The sequence below is a fragment of the Bos indicus genome, chromosome 4 (genome assembly GCF_029378745.1).
Source record: "Bos indicus isolate NIAB-ARS_2022 breed Sahiwal x Tharparkar chromosome 4, NIAB-ARS_B.indTharparkar_mat_pri_1.0, whole genome shotgun sequence".
Classification (NCBI taxonomy): Eukaryota; Metazoa; Chordata; class Mammalia; order Artiodactyla; family Bovidae; genus Bos; species Bos indicus.
Window position 1 is genome coordinate 112,747,393 of NC_091763.1, and position 14,822 is coordinate 112,762,214.

A 14,822-nucleotide genomic window follows, 5' to 3' on the forward strand; every position below is an offset into this window, starting at 1 on the left:
TGCTTGTGTTACTGCAGTAGCTTCTGGCTTCTTTTGCAATTGTTGAGAAGTCAGTCAGCAGTTCAGCTATTCTTCCTCTGTCGGTGATCTCAGATTTCCCTCTTGCTACCTTCAAAGGACAAAGTCCTCATCTTCAGCCAGGAGATCAGTGTACACACTGGATCTTGTGGAAGACCTGGGGAGGATCAGAGGAGGAGGACAAATGCATCATCTGAGCAGAGCTGCCTTGCAAGGGTCAGAGGGGTCTCCTCTGCACCTGCTACAGAAGCAAGAACCAGCAAGAGGAGAGAAAATTGGAACTCTCCCACTTTAAGTGACTAAAAGAGTAGGGGGCACCCAGATTTGAACTGGGGACCTCTTGATCTGCAGTCAAATGCTCTACCCCTGAGCTATACCCCCTGCCATGCTAGCCAGGTCCAATTAGCACCTTTGCCTGTGCTGCCACACCCCGAGCTGCCCGAGGTGCCCGTCAGGATGGGTTTGCTGGGTGGCCTGACCTGCTCTACTGCTAACTCACCTCCCTGCCCCAGTAGAAGCAACAGGTTCCTTTCTCCCAGAGCTCATAACCTCTGCACTGTCAGTCCTGGAGGAGGGCGTAACCTGGGGAGCATTGCCCTGAGGCTGGAAGGACCAATAGAGGTTTCGTGCTGAGCGCCTGAAACCCAAAGTCCCCAGTGGCCTGGCCAAGCATACAGCACCTTGGAGACAGGACACACACGGACCGGATATAGGTCAGAGGTCTCTGCACAATGCCACACCCTAGGACGCAGGCTGGCTTCTCTCTCGTTGCCCCAAATCTCCATAGAGTCAACCCTTTCACTGTTGGGTGAGATGAACTGTCGGAAGCAGTGACTGTCTCTAAGCTCTCAGTCCGAGTTCCCATGTCCTGCTTTGGGATCTGGTCTCTGTAAACCTCTCTTGTCCTTTGCCAGCTGGCTGCCTGGTTGGTCCTGCCCCAGGGCTCTGGGGGACGCTGCTGGGCAAGAGTAGCTGTCATTCCTGCCCGCTGGGTTCCTGTCTGTCTCACCTGGCAGTGACAGTCCATCCCAGAAGATTGCCGCCTGCAGATTGGTGCTCACAGGCCAGCTTTGTCGGGTCTCCCCAGGGACACTAGCACCTCCCTAGGGGTAGGAGTCCTGGATCTACAGAGATTCTCCCCGGACTTGTAAGACCAGACTTCATCCTCCTCTTACTGTGTCCACAGCCCGGGAGTGGGAGAGGCTTCTTGCAGATCCTCCCTCCCTGATACTTAGGCTTCCTCTCGCCCTTTCTGTTCTCTGATTTCTGATTCAATTTTGTCCCCCTCCCCAAAAAGATGTGTTGAATCCTAGCCTCCCAAACCTCAGAATGTGTCCTTACTCACAGAAGGGCATCAAAGATGTGGTTAGTTAAGACGAGATCACGGCGGATTCGAGTGGGCCCTTAATCGAGTCAGATGGAGTCCTTATAAGAAGAGGAGAGACACACGGGGAGAATGCAGCCATGTGAACACTGAGGCTGAGATTGGTGTGATGTGTCTACAAGCCAAGGGATGCTGAGGATTGCCAGCCACCACCAGATGCTAGGAGGAAGCCAGTTAGGTGCCTCCCTGAGAGTCTGCAGAGGGACCCCAGTCCTGGATTTCAGTCTTGTAGCCTCCATAACTGTGAGACAGTAAATGCTTATTGTTTAAAGCCATCTATTTTGTGGCACTTTGTTACAGCAGCCCTAGGAAACTGACACACAGAGTAGCAACTATTTATATTAAATTCTGTTAAAATGACCAGTGCAGTTTTTGTCTCTGGACTGGACCCTAGATAATACAGAATCTGAAACCACTAGGGCCCCAGGAAACAGGGGATGGGTTTGGTCTTGTCCTTGATCAAGGTAGTGCTGAGTGTCTGACTGGAGCCTGAATCATAAGGGTGGCCATCTGGGTATTCCAGCCGGGCTCTCCTTTGAGAGTGGTCTCTAAGACTCCATAGTGTCAATTCAGCACAAGGAGGAAAAGGGAACTCTCAAAGGGGGCACCGGGACTTGAACCAGGGACCTCTTGATCTGCAGTCAAATGCTCTACCACTGAGCTATACCCCCAGGTAACAAAAGGAGTGTGTAATTACCAAAGTTCTTTACAATTCCACTCAGACAGGCTGCCATTCAGACTCAGGAGAGTCATCAGTCCTGCTCAACTGTACACGTCCCCCTTTATACCATAACCATCCTCTTTTTCCGAAAAGGACCATCATTTCTTGCCTCCGACTTGGAAGGTCCCTGAAGTCTCTACCTTAAGATGAAGCCCAGATGTTCAGCAGCAGCTTTTCAGTTGCAATCACTTTCAAATAACTTGTAATGTAGCTGAAGGTAGCTACATTCTGTAGGTCAGAAAGCTGACCCTCTCTCCCAGCTCACCTCCAGATTCCGTGTCTGTATAAGGCCCTTGAATTTTTGAACCGTTACTTCAGCCTTCAGTCTCATGTATCCTTCCCACCACCGCTCACTTCTCCTCCCTGTCTTTCCTTTAGCAATCCCCTGCCATCCACGCTGATGTCAATTTTCAGAACTTTTTGTGTCTTTGGGTTTCTCTCTCATTGCCCAGTCATCGTCTTTTGTGTCATTCCCCAAAGTGTTCCAGGGGCTTCGTTGATGCTAGGGCAGTGTGGGGTTGAAGGTAGAAGGACTCGATATTAACTCGATATTGGTGCCTAACAACACACCCCCAAACTTAGCGCCTTAGAGCGGTAAGTCTTCATCATATCATGCAAATTTCAGACTCTGGAATCTGGGTGTGCTGAATTGGGCAATTCTGGTTCAGAGTCTCTCATGAGGCTGTGGATAAGATGTCAGCTGGGGCTGCAACCATCTGATGGTTCAATTGGGGTGGGAGGAGCCACTCTAACCTGCTCACTCTCACGACTGTTAGAAAAAAGGACTATTCCTCATGAGCTGTTGGCAGGCGGCCTGATTCCAACACAACAGGGCATCCTCATGACACAGCAACTGCCTTCCCCTGGCATCAATCTCATCCAAAAACACCCTCACAGACCCACCAAATTTGACGAGGTATCTGGGCACCCCGTGGCCCAGTCAAGTTGACACACAAAATTAACCATCACATAGATAAGCATACATTTAGTTTTGTAAGAACTTACCAAACGGTTTTCCAGAGTGCTTGTCCCACTTTACATTCCTGCAGTACACAAGTGGCCCAGTTTGTCTGAATCCTCACCAGCATTTGGTGCCATCACCTTTTTAATTTTGGTCATGCTCTAGGTGTGCAGCGACACTCCACTGTGGTTCCAGTTTGCGTTTCCCTGATGGGTAATGATGATGATGCTTCTTCAAGTGCTTCTTTGCCATCTGTATATCCTTTTCTCTGAAATGTCTGCCCATATGTTTTTGCCCATTTTCTAATTGGATTTTTTTGGTTGAATTTTGACCACTTCATGTATTTGAGGTACAAGTCCCATTTTTATTACTTCTATATTCAGTAACAGGATTTAGCGTTGTTCTCTGTATCTTTACTAAATCCAAATGGGGTAATGCAGAATCTATTGTTCTGCAGGGCTCTTAGCTCCCCCAACATGGATCAAACCCAGGCCCCCTGCAGTGGAAGTGCAGAGTCCAACCCCTGGGAATTCCAGTAGCTTGAATTCTTTTGCACATGACATCATATTTTTGAGAGCTATCTTTGTTGCTCTTGTATCTGGTACATTGAACTTGTAGAACGAAAGTGTAATAGTAAAAGCAACTTCATTTTTGCTTTCACTATCCCTTTAAACTTTCTCAATGAGCTGTTTCTATTGCCCAAGTGACTTTTTAAACTTTAGTTGTGCCATGTGGCATGCAGAAACTTCCCTGACCAGCAGTGGAACCCCTGCCCCCTGCAGTGGAAGCGTGGGGTCCTCACCACTGGACTGCCAGGGAATTCCCCTGCCAAGTGATTTAAAGATCATGCATAGGTAGCAGAAAGTCCTGCGGTTGCCTCCTGAATTCGTAATTAAAACGGCCAATCTCGAGAGTTCCCTGGTGGCCTAGTGGTTGGGGTGCTTTCAGTGCATGGCCAGTTCAATGAGATCCCACAAGCTGCGTGGTGCTGCTAAAAAAAGCTCCGCCTCCTGTAATAATCAATAACCTGAAGCCTTCTTCCTTCCGTTTTTTCCTTGGTCATTAACTCCACACCCAGGGATGAAACCTGGGCCTCTGCCCTGACTGCGCAGGGTCACTACCACTACACCACCAGGGGATTCCTGCAGGACTGCCTTCAACTTCTCTCCACCCCTAGAAGTGGGAGGGGCTGAGACATAGCCCTTCCTCTTTCTCCTCCTCCAGACTTCTTTCCTGGCCCAAGGAGTGGGGAGAAGGGAAGGGACAGAGGTGAGGAGAATGAGAAGGTTCTCCCTTGATCAGAACTGTAGTAAGATAATATTTGCTTTCCCTGGGCCTGGCAAGTATTTGAAATGACTCCTCCGGCGTTTCCATGAAATTCCTCCCAGGCCTCCATCGGGACCATTCCACTGCTCCCGTGACCTGGCAAAGCATTCTTCTCCTGGCGTTCCACGACCTGTGTTGCTCAGACTCTCTCTGCTGGGGCCTGTGATCGTCATTGCACAGAATTTGATTTGCTGCAAAAAGGCTGTCTCCTGCATGGCCTGGGGGAAAATACTCTGGTGCCTTCTATTTCCACCCATTCCGGTCAAACAAGTAGATTCCCAAGAGCAGTCGGCTCCTCTCCACCTGCAGAGCTTTGTGCTGGACACACCTCACTGCAAACCCCAACTCTGGGATATGTGGACCAAGGCGCTGAGTGGACCTTGTGAAGCCCCTTAGCTAGACTTAAGGATGATCTTCAGGACTCAACTCTTCAGAAAAGTGTTCCTCACCAATGCTCTGACCTACTGCAACCTGACCCTCTCACACCCACAGGGTGGAGACTCACCTGGTTATCAGTCCTGACATTCAGGACCCGTTTCACTCCTGCCCTTAGGACCTAATACCTATTGTCTCTTGGTCACTCAGTTTAAACTTCCTTTTAAGTGTTTTATTTTCTACATTATTAGAATTCAGGAAGTTTTATTTATCTATTCTATTATTAAAGGACACTGAGGAAGGCTTTCTTATCTCTCCTTGCTATTCTTTGGAACTCTGCATTCAAATGGGAGAGTTCCAAAGAATAGCAAGGAGAGATAAGAAAGCCTTCCTCAGCGATCAATGCAAAGAAATAGAGGAAAACAACAGAATGGGAGAGACTAGAGATCTCTTCAACAAAATTAGAGATACCAAGGGAACATTTCATGCAAAGATGGGCTCGATAAAGGACAGAAATGGTATGGACCTAATAGAAGCAGAAGATATTAAGAAGAGGTGGCAAGAATACACAGAAGAACTGTACAAAAGAGATCTTCATGACCCAGATAATCACGATGGTGTGATCACTCACCTAGAGCCAGACATCCTGGAATGTGAAGTCAAGTAGGCCTTAGAAAGCATCACTATGAACAAAGCTAGTGGATGGTGATGGAATTCCAGTTGAGCTATTTCAATCCTGAAAGATGATGCTGTGAAAGTGCTGCACTCAACATGCCAGCAAATATGGAAAACTCAGCAGTGGCCACAGGACTGGAAAAGGTCAGTTTTCATTCCAATCCCAAAGAAAGGCAATGCCAAAGAATGCTCAAACTACCGCACAATTGCACTCATCTCACACGCTAGTAAAGTCATGTCAAAATTCTCCAAGCCAGGTTTCAGCAATACGTGAACTGTGAACTTCCATCTGGTTTTAGAAAAGGCAGAGGAACCAGAGATCAAATAGCCAACATCTGCTGGATCATCAAAAAAGCAAGAGAGTTCCAGAAAAACATCTATTTCTGCTTTATTGACTATGCCAAAGCCTTTGACTGTGTGGATCACAATAAACTGGAAAATTCTGAAAGAGATGGGAATACCAGACCACCTGACCTGCCTCTTGAGAAACCTATATGCAGGTCAGGAAGCAACAGTTAGAACTGGACATGGACCAACATACTGGTTCCAAATAGGAAAAGGAGTACGTCAAGGCTGTATATTGTCACCCTGCTTATTTAACTTATATGCAGAGTACCTCATGAGAAACGCTGGGCTGGAAAAAGCACAAGTTGGAGTCAAGATTGCCAGGAGAAATATCAATAACCTCAGATATGCAGATGACACCACTCTTATGGCAGAAAGTGAAGAGGAACTAAAAAGCCTCTTGATGAAAGTGAAAGAGGAGAGTGAAAAAGTTGGCTTAAAGCTCAACATTCAGAAAACGAAGATCATAGCATCTGGTCCCATCACTTCATGGGAAATAGATGGGTAAACAGTGGAAACAGTGTCAGACTTTATTTTTTTGGGCTGCAGATGGTGATTGCAGCCATGAAATTAAAAGACGCTTACTCCTTGGAAGGAAAGTTATGACCAACCTAGATAGCATATTCATTCAAAGCAGAGACATTACTTTGCCAACAAAGGTCCATCTAGTCAAGGCTATGGTTTTTCCTGTGGTCATGTATGGATGTGAGAGTTGGACTGTGAAGAAGGCTGAGTGCCGAAGAATTGATGCTTTTGAACTGTGGTGTTGGAGAAGACTCTTGAGAGTCCCTTGGACTGCAAGGAGATCCAACCAGTCCATCCTAAAGGAGACCAGTCCTGGGTGTTCATTGGAAGGACTGATGCTGAGGCTGAAACTCCAGTACTTTGGCCACTTCATGAGAAGAGTTGACTCATTGGAAAAGACTCTGATGCTGGGAGGGATTGGGGACAGGAAGAGAATGGGATGACAGAGGATGAGATGGCTGGATGGCATCACCGACTCGATGCACATGAGTTTGGGTGAACTTGGGAGTTGGTGATGGACAGGGAGGCCTGGCGTGCTGCGATTCATGGGGTCTCAAAGAGTCTGACATGACTGAGCAACTGAACTGAACTGAACTGAACTGAACTGATTTAAGGACACACTAAGAATGTTTCTTTTTTTTTGCACATTAATGATAGTACTGCAATGAACATCTTTGTACATATCTCCGGATGCATTTATGTAGAACTTCTCAAGGGAAAATACCCACAAATGAAATATCTGAATTTTACACACACTTATAATTTTATGATGACAGTTTTATGTAGTTTAATATTTATTTTACTATTTTTATTGCCAAGACTTTCTCCATGAGTGTAGCAATTATATTCACATTGTTAGCGAATGAAAATACCATTGTCCTCCTCACCAGTTTTTGATCTAGTTAGACTTCAACTTATCCTAAATTATGAAAGAGGGTAAAAATGGTGCTTCTTTATCATTTTAACCACTTTCCATTTCTTTGATGTCTAGCAATGTTGAGCATCTTTTCCTGTGTTTATTTGTCATAAAGATACCTCTTCTGTGGGGACTTCCCTGGTAGTCCAGTAGGTAAGACTCCTCATTCGCAACGCAGGAGACCTAGGTTCTATCCCTGATCCTGCATGCTGCAACTAAGACCCATCCCAGCCAAAATAAATAAATAAACAAATAAAACATTTTAAAAATCCCTGTTCTGTGAACTACTTATTCTGTCTTTGTCCATTTTTCTATTGGGCTAACTTTTTTTTTTTTTCCCTGATGGCTCTATAGGAATTCTTATCTTTTAAAATAATTATAAAAATTTAAATGGTGGTAAAAAGCACATGAAAGTTACCATCTTAACCATTTTAAAGTGTACAGTTCAAGAGTGTTAAGCATATTCATAATATTTTGCAAACGATCTCCACAAACTCTTCATCTTGCTTATATTCTAGTGCATATCTATTCTCTAATCATGTGTGTTACAAAATTCAGAGTCTCTTGTTTAAGGAATGTTTTGTCATATAAAAATGTAAATTTTGATACAGCCAAATTTATCTTTTACAGTTTGTGATTTTGAAGTTGTGTTTAAGAAAGCCTTCCCTGAGTTATACATATATTATAAACAATGTTTGTGGGCCTCCCTTACAAAATTCGTACACTGAAATCTAATCCCTATGTGTTGATATTTGGAGGTGGGGCCTTAGAGAGGTGATTAGGTCGTGACGGTGGAGCCCTCCTGAAAGGGATTAGTGCCCTTAGGAAAGAGACCCAGGAGAGCTCTTTTGTTCCCTCTGCCACTTGAGAACACAGCAAGAACACAGCCACCTACGAACCAGAAAGAGGGTTATCACCAGATGCCAAACATGATGGCACCTTGGTCTTGGACCTCCCGACCTCCAGACCTGTGAGAAACAAATTTCTATTGTTTATAAGCCACCCTGCTGCTGCTGCTGCTAAGTCGCTTCAGTCGTGTCCGACTCTGTGCGACCCCATAGACAGCAGCCCACCAGGCTCCCCCGTCCCTGGGATTCTCCAGGCAAGAACACTGGAGTGGGTTGCCATTTCCTTCTCCATTGCGTGAAAGTGAAAAGTGAAAGTGAAGTCACTCAGTCTCATCTGACTCTTCGAGACCCCATGGACTGAAGCCCACCAGGCTCCTCCATCCATGGAATTTTCCAGGCAAAAGTATTGGAGTGGCTTGCCATTGCCTTCTCCATATAAGCCACCCAGTCTCTGGTATTTGGATATAGCACCCCAACAAACTAAGACAATTGTGTTCTTTATGTTCTTCTAAAAGTCTGAGTTTATATTTAGGTCTTTGAAAGTTAGTTGCTCAGTCACGTCCAGCTCTTTTCAATCCCGTGCACTATAGCCCGCCAGGCTCCTCTGTCCATGGAATTCTCCAGGCAAGAATACTGGAGTGGGTTGCCATTCCCTTTTCCAGATGATCTTCCTGACCCAACTTGGGTTTCCGGAAGTGCAGGCAGATTCTTTACCCTCTGAGCCACCAGGAGAGCCCTATTTAGGTCTTTCATCCATCTGAAATTTTTTTTGTAATGGAGTGAAGTAGGGATTTTATGAGACTTTTTAAGAAGCCAGTTATCCCACCACCCCTAATTATACAGTCCATCCTTCCACACTGGTGACACTATCTAGGTGTTATATTCTGAGGTCATACTTCATCTGGAGCTACACTGTCCAGCAGAAATATAATGCAAGCCCCAAGTACAATTATATATTTTCTAGCAGCTACATTATAAAACAAAAATAGTTGTTGAAATTAATTTGAATCATCTATTTATTTAACACAAGATATCTAAAATATTATCACTGCTACATGTAATTAATATGCAAAATCAATAATGAAATCATTTGCATTCTTATTCTTGGTATTAAGTATTCAAAAATCTGATGTAATTGCAAAGGACATTTCTATGTTTTCTGATTGTGCTGCTGCTGCTGCTGCTAAGTCGCTTCAGTCGTGTCCAACTCTGTGCAACCCCATGGGCTGCAGCCCACCAGGCTCCCCCATCCCTGGGATTCTCCAGGCAAGAACACTGGAGTGGGTTGCCATTTCCTTCTCCAATGCATGAGAGTGAAAAGTCAAAGTGAGGTCGCTCAGTCGTGTCCGACTCTTAGCGACCCCATGGACTGCAGCCTACCAGGCTCCTCCATCCATGGGATTTCCCAGGCAACAGTACTGGAGTGGGATGCCATTGCCTTCTCCCCTTGTTGTGTATGGAGAATTTCTTTCCTTGCAAGACCTGTACTCTCAAAAAAGAAGTTATAGAACTCTGTTCTCAGGCTCCTTTGAGTTTCTGGAATAAGTCCAGGCTTCCACCACTTCATGGCAAATATAAGGGGAAAAAAATGGAAGCAGTGACATACTTTATTTTCTTGGGCTCCAAAGTCACTGTGGATAGTGACTGTAGGACCAAATTAAAAGATGCCTGGTCCTTGGAAGGAAAGCTATGACAAACCTAGACAGTGTATTAAAAAGCAGAGACATCACTTCGCCAATAAATGTCTGTACTATCAAAGCTATGGTTTTTCCAGTAGTCATGTACAGATGCAAGAGTTGGACCATAAACAAGGCTGAGTGCTGAAGAATTGATGCTTTCGAACTGTGATGCTGGAGAAGATGCTTGACAGTTCCTTGGACAGCAAGGCGATCACACCAGTCAAACCCAAAGGAAATCAACCCTGAATATTCATTGGAAGGACCGATGGTGAAGCTGAAGCTCTAACACTTTGACCACCTGATGTTAAAAGTCAATTCATCAGAAAAGACCATGATGCTCAGGAAGATTGAAGGCCAAAAGAGAAGGGGGGAGCAGAGGATGAGATGGCTAGATAGCATCACTGACTCAATGGAAATGAGTTTGAGCAAACTTTGGGAGATAATGAAGGGTAACGGAGCCTGGCATGCTGCATTCCATGGGGTCACAAAGAGTTGGACACGACTTAGTGACTGAACAGCAACAAGCAATAATAAGATATGCTTGTGTAGGTGTTGAAAAGGGGAGAGGGAGGTGTAGAGTCCAGTTTGCTTGCAAGGATGGGGTCATTGTCCAGCATTCAGGGCTTGAGTGTTTGGTGAAGGTGTGGTGCAGAGGCCGGTTTCTGGTGAGAATAGAAACTGCTGGGCGACGCCAGCCCAGTGCTGGTGGTTCTCCATCAGGCCAGTTCTGCAGCTTAGCTCAGGGCGCTGTTCCTGGAAGGTTAGTCTGGAGACTCATTTTCCACCACTCCTACCTAGGGAGATATATACGCTTAAAATGTTTACAGCTTAATCTACCTTCTGTGCACTTACTGGCACCCAAGTGGCCCGAGGGCCACAGCAAGTGAAAGCCTGTCGTGCTGTACTGCAGCAGCCCTAGGATGCTGAGAGAAGGGCCTTGAAGGACATCAATGAAAGCAGTGTTTCCCACTACCTTTGGTGAAGGACAAGCTTTATTTTTATTATCTTAAAAAGCTATCACAGCTCAGTACGAGTACATCAGACCTGTGGACTTTGAGACCCACTGCAACCAAAGCTGGCCAGTGTCAGATGGTAGAATTTCTGAACATAAATGAAGGGGTGGTGGGCTCGTTCTTGGACCCCACTTTGAGCAGCACTGGTCAGAGGGCTGTGCTGACCACGCATTCCTCTGGAATCTGGGGATGACGTTCACTCTGCTAAGTTGTCCTTTCATACTATTCATGGGGTTCTCGAAGCAAGCATACCGGAGTAGTTTGCAATTCCCTCCTCCAGTGGACCACGTTTTGTCAGAAGTCTCCACTATGACCCTTCCATCCTGCGTGGCCCTGCATGGCACGGCTCATAGGTTCATTGAGTCACACAAGACCCTCCAACACAACAAGGCTGTGATGCATGAAGGAGAAAGTTTGAAGGCAAAAGGAGACGCGGTGGCAGAGGATGAGATGGTTGGATGGCATCACCGACTCAGTGGATGTGAATGTGAGCAACCTCCAGGAGAGAGTGAAAGACGGAGGAGCCTGGTGTGCTGCAGTCCCTGGGGTTGCAGAGTCAGACACCACTTAGCAACTGAATAACAACAACAACTGCTCAGTTATTGTGCCTGACCTCTGTAGAACTCTCTTTTCCAACTGCTGGAAGAACTACATTCAGCTGCTAGTAATCGATTAGAAATGAGAGTGGCTATTGCACTCCTGCGCTCTCTCACCATAAGACCACGCATTTTTTTAAAAAATTTTATTGAAATATAGTTGATTTACAATGTTATGTTAATTTCTGCTGTACAGAGAAGTGACTAAGTTATACATATGTATTCTTTTTCATATTCTTTTCAATTATGGTTTATCAGAAGATACTGAATATAGATCCCCATGCTATACAGTAGGACCTTGCTTATCCATCCTGTGTAGTTTGTATCTGCTAGTCCCAAACTCTCAATCTTTCCTCCCCTCCCTGACCCCAGCCACCACAAGTCTGATCTCTGTGCGTCTGTTTCATAGATACTTTCATTTGTGTCACATTTTAATTTTATTTACTTTATTTCCTTTTTGGCTGTGCTGGGTCTTCCTTACTGCGTGGGCTTGGCTCTACTTGTGGTGTGCAGGCTTCTCATTGCGGGGGTTTCTCTTGGTGTGGAGCACAGGCTCTGTAGAGTGTGCGGTTTCAGTAGCTGCGGCACGTGGGCTCAGTAGCCACAGCTCCTGGGCTCTAGAGCACACGCTCAGTAATTGCAGTGCACGGGCTTAGTTGCTCCGAGGCAGGTGGGATCTTCCCGGATCCGAGATTGAACTCCTGTCTCTGGCATTGGCAGGCGGATTCTTTACCACTGAGCCACTAGGGAAGCCCTGTGTCATATTTTAGATTCCACATATAAGTGATATCATGTGGCACTTATCTTTCTCTTTCTGACTGACTTTGCTTAGTGTGATAATCTCTAGAGCCACTGATGCTGCTGCATTATCCATTCTTTTTAATGACCGAGTAATATACTCTACCAGAGAAGGCAATGGCACCCCACTCCAGTACTGTTGCCTAGAAAATCCCATGGAAGGAGGAACCTGGTAGGCTGCAGTCCATGGGGTCACCAAGAGTCAGACACGACTGAGTGACTCACTTTCACTTTTAACTTTCATGCATTGGAGAAGGCAATGGCAACCCACTCCAGTGTTCTTGCCTGGAGAATCCCAGGGACGGGGGAGCCTGGTGGGCTGCCGTCTATGGGGTCGCACAGAGCTGGACACGACTGAGTGACTTAGCAGCAGTAGCAGCAGCAGTATACTCTACATTATATCACATCTTCTTCATCCATTCATCTGTCAATGGACATTTAGCTTGCTTCCGTGTCTATTGTGGATAGTGCTGCTGTGAATATAAGGGTACATGTATCTTTTTGAAATAGAGTTTTATATGGCTCTATGCCCAGGGGTGGGACTGCTGACTCATGTGGCAACTCTCTTTAGTTTTTTGAGAAACCTCCATACTGTTTTCCACAATGGCTGCACCAATTTACATTCCTACCAACAGACTGAGAGGGGTCCCTTTTCTTCACACCCTCTCTAGCATTTAGTATTTGTAGAATTTTTAATGATGATGTGAGGTGGTACCTCCCTGTAGTTTTGATTTGCATTTCTCTAATAATTAGTGATGCTGAGCATCTTCTCACGTGCCTTTTGGACATCTGTATGTTTTCTTTGGAGAAATGTCTATTTAGGTCTTTTGCCCATTTTTTGATTGGGTTGTTTTTTTAAAAAATTGAATTCTATGAGCTTTTTGTATATTTTGGAATTAAGCCCCTGTTGGTTGCACCACTTACAAATATTTTCTCCCAGCCCAAATGCATGGTTGTCCTGCCCCATACATTTCTATTGTGCAAGAAAGCAATTTCTTGGGGTGGGGGGACTTACAGGCAAGGAGGGCTTCCCAGGTGGCACTACTGGTAAAGAACCCGCCTGCCAATGCAGGAGACATATGAAACTCGGGTTTGACCCCTGGGTTGGGAAGATCCCCTGGAGAGGGGAACAGCAACCCACTCCAGTATTCTTGCCTAGAGAATCCCAGGGACAGAGGAGCCTGGTGGGCTACAGTCCACAGGGTCACAAAGAGTCGGACACGACTGAAGGGACCTAGCACACAGACAGAGGCAAGGAAGCAGCCAAGTGCACACGGTCCCCTGGGCTCTTTATCCTGCAGAGAGGTGGGTGTGCACCGGGAAGAACTGGGCGCGCCACGGAAAGCGCATCTGTAGCAGGACCTCTCCCCTGCACTGCTTCACCTCCTTACAGGGGAGCTAAGAGGGCCTTGGGCACCTGGTTACCGTAGTAATGGGAGGTTCCTGGTGTAAGAAATGGCCCTGTTAGAAAAACCTTTTTTATTGGCTATCTCAGATCTACTGAGCTAGGTCATTGATGATGAGCTTGAAAAGTCATTGATGGGGAAAGGGCATGAGCCTCAGAATCATCTGGATTTGTGTCTTCTCTGAGGGATGAACAAGCTAGAAATGTCTGTTTTTCTTTTGAAAAAGAGTGTGTGGAGGAGAGCAGACCAGGGCTGTCTGGTGACCTGGCCACTCCAGGTGCCTTTAGGGACACCTGCTCTTTTCATCTTTTTGATCAGTCTTCTTTTAAATGTGGGTTCCGTTCTCAAGCTTGACTCATGGTCCAAGTTGGCAGCTGGCATTCCAGCCATCACATCTATGCTCCAGGTAGGAAGCATGAGTTAAGGTCCCAAAGGGGACATGTTTGTTCTTCTTTAAAGCTTTCTCAGAAACCTTGTCTGCTGACTGCTTCTTATTCTTCATTTGCCTGTCCTAGCCAAAGAGAGGCCAGAAAATGTCATCTTTTAGCTGGAAACATAACTGCTTAGTATAAAATAAGAGTTCTTTACTAAGAGGAAATAATGTATTTTAGGTAGTTAACTAGTAAGTCTGCCACATATACACAACACATATATTTATACACACACGTGTGTGTGGAACACAGTTTATGCTTTTTTTTTTTTTTGTAAAGGGGATAAACTATGGCCAATACCTAGGGTCTGTATGTTGCATAACTCCAGGGACTATGCGACTGGGGGAGTTGTGCAATACACAACCTGTGTGACTGTACTTGGCTGCCCTGGAAATAACCATTATCTCACCAACCTTCTGTCTATAAAGACCTATCATATGGATGCCTGGTGTTTTTAGGAGCTAATAAAATATTATGCTCTGCTGACGAATTGGTGTGTTCTCACTTCTGTTCAATTCCCCCAAACTCAGAGATACTTCCCGTATTCAGCAGCAGTGTCTTCTCCTGACCTGGGCTCTCGGGAATAATTATTTGCATCCTCTTCAAGTGTTTAGTTCTTGCCTTATTTATTCCCTTCAACTTTTAAAAATTGTGGCAAAATACATGTAGCATGAACCTTATCATCTTAACCAAATGTTTAAGTAAGGACTTCCCAGGTGGCACAGTGGTAAGGAATCTGCCTGTAATGTAGAAGATCCAGGTTCAACCCTGGGTTGGGGAGATCCCCTGGAGAAGGGAATGGCAC

General features: G+C 45.6%; 2 non-coding genes across 2 annotated transcripts; both read right to left on the minus strand.

Annotated features, from left to right (window-relative positions):
• Nucleotides 1–327: 327 nt before the first annotated feature.
• Nucleotides 328–399, minus strand: TRNAC-GCA (transfer RNA cysteine (anticodon GCA)). Its single transcript has one exon. It is a non-coding gene; the product is annotated as a tRNA-Cys (tRNA).
• Nucleotides 400–2,001: 1,602 nt separating this feature from the next.
• Nucleotides 2,002–2,073, minus strand: TRNAC-GCA (transfer RNA cysteine (anticodon GCA)). The gene has a single exon. It is a non-coding gene; the product is annotated as a tRNA-Cys (tRNA).
• Between the last annotated feature and the right edge of the window lie 12,749 nt (nt 2,074–14,822).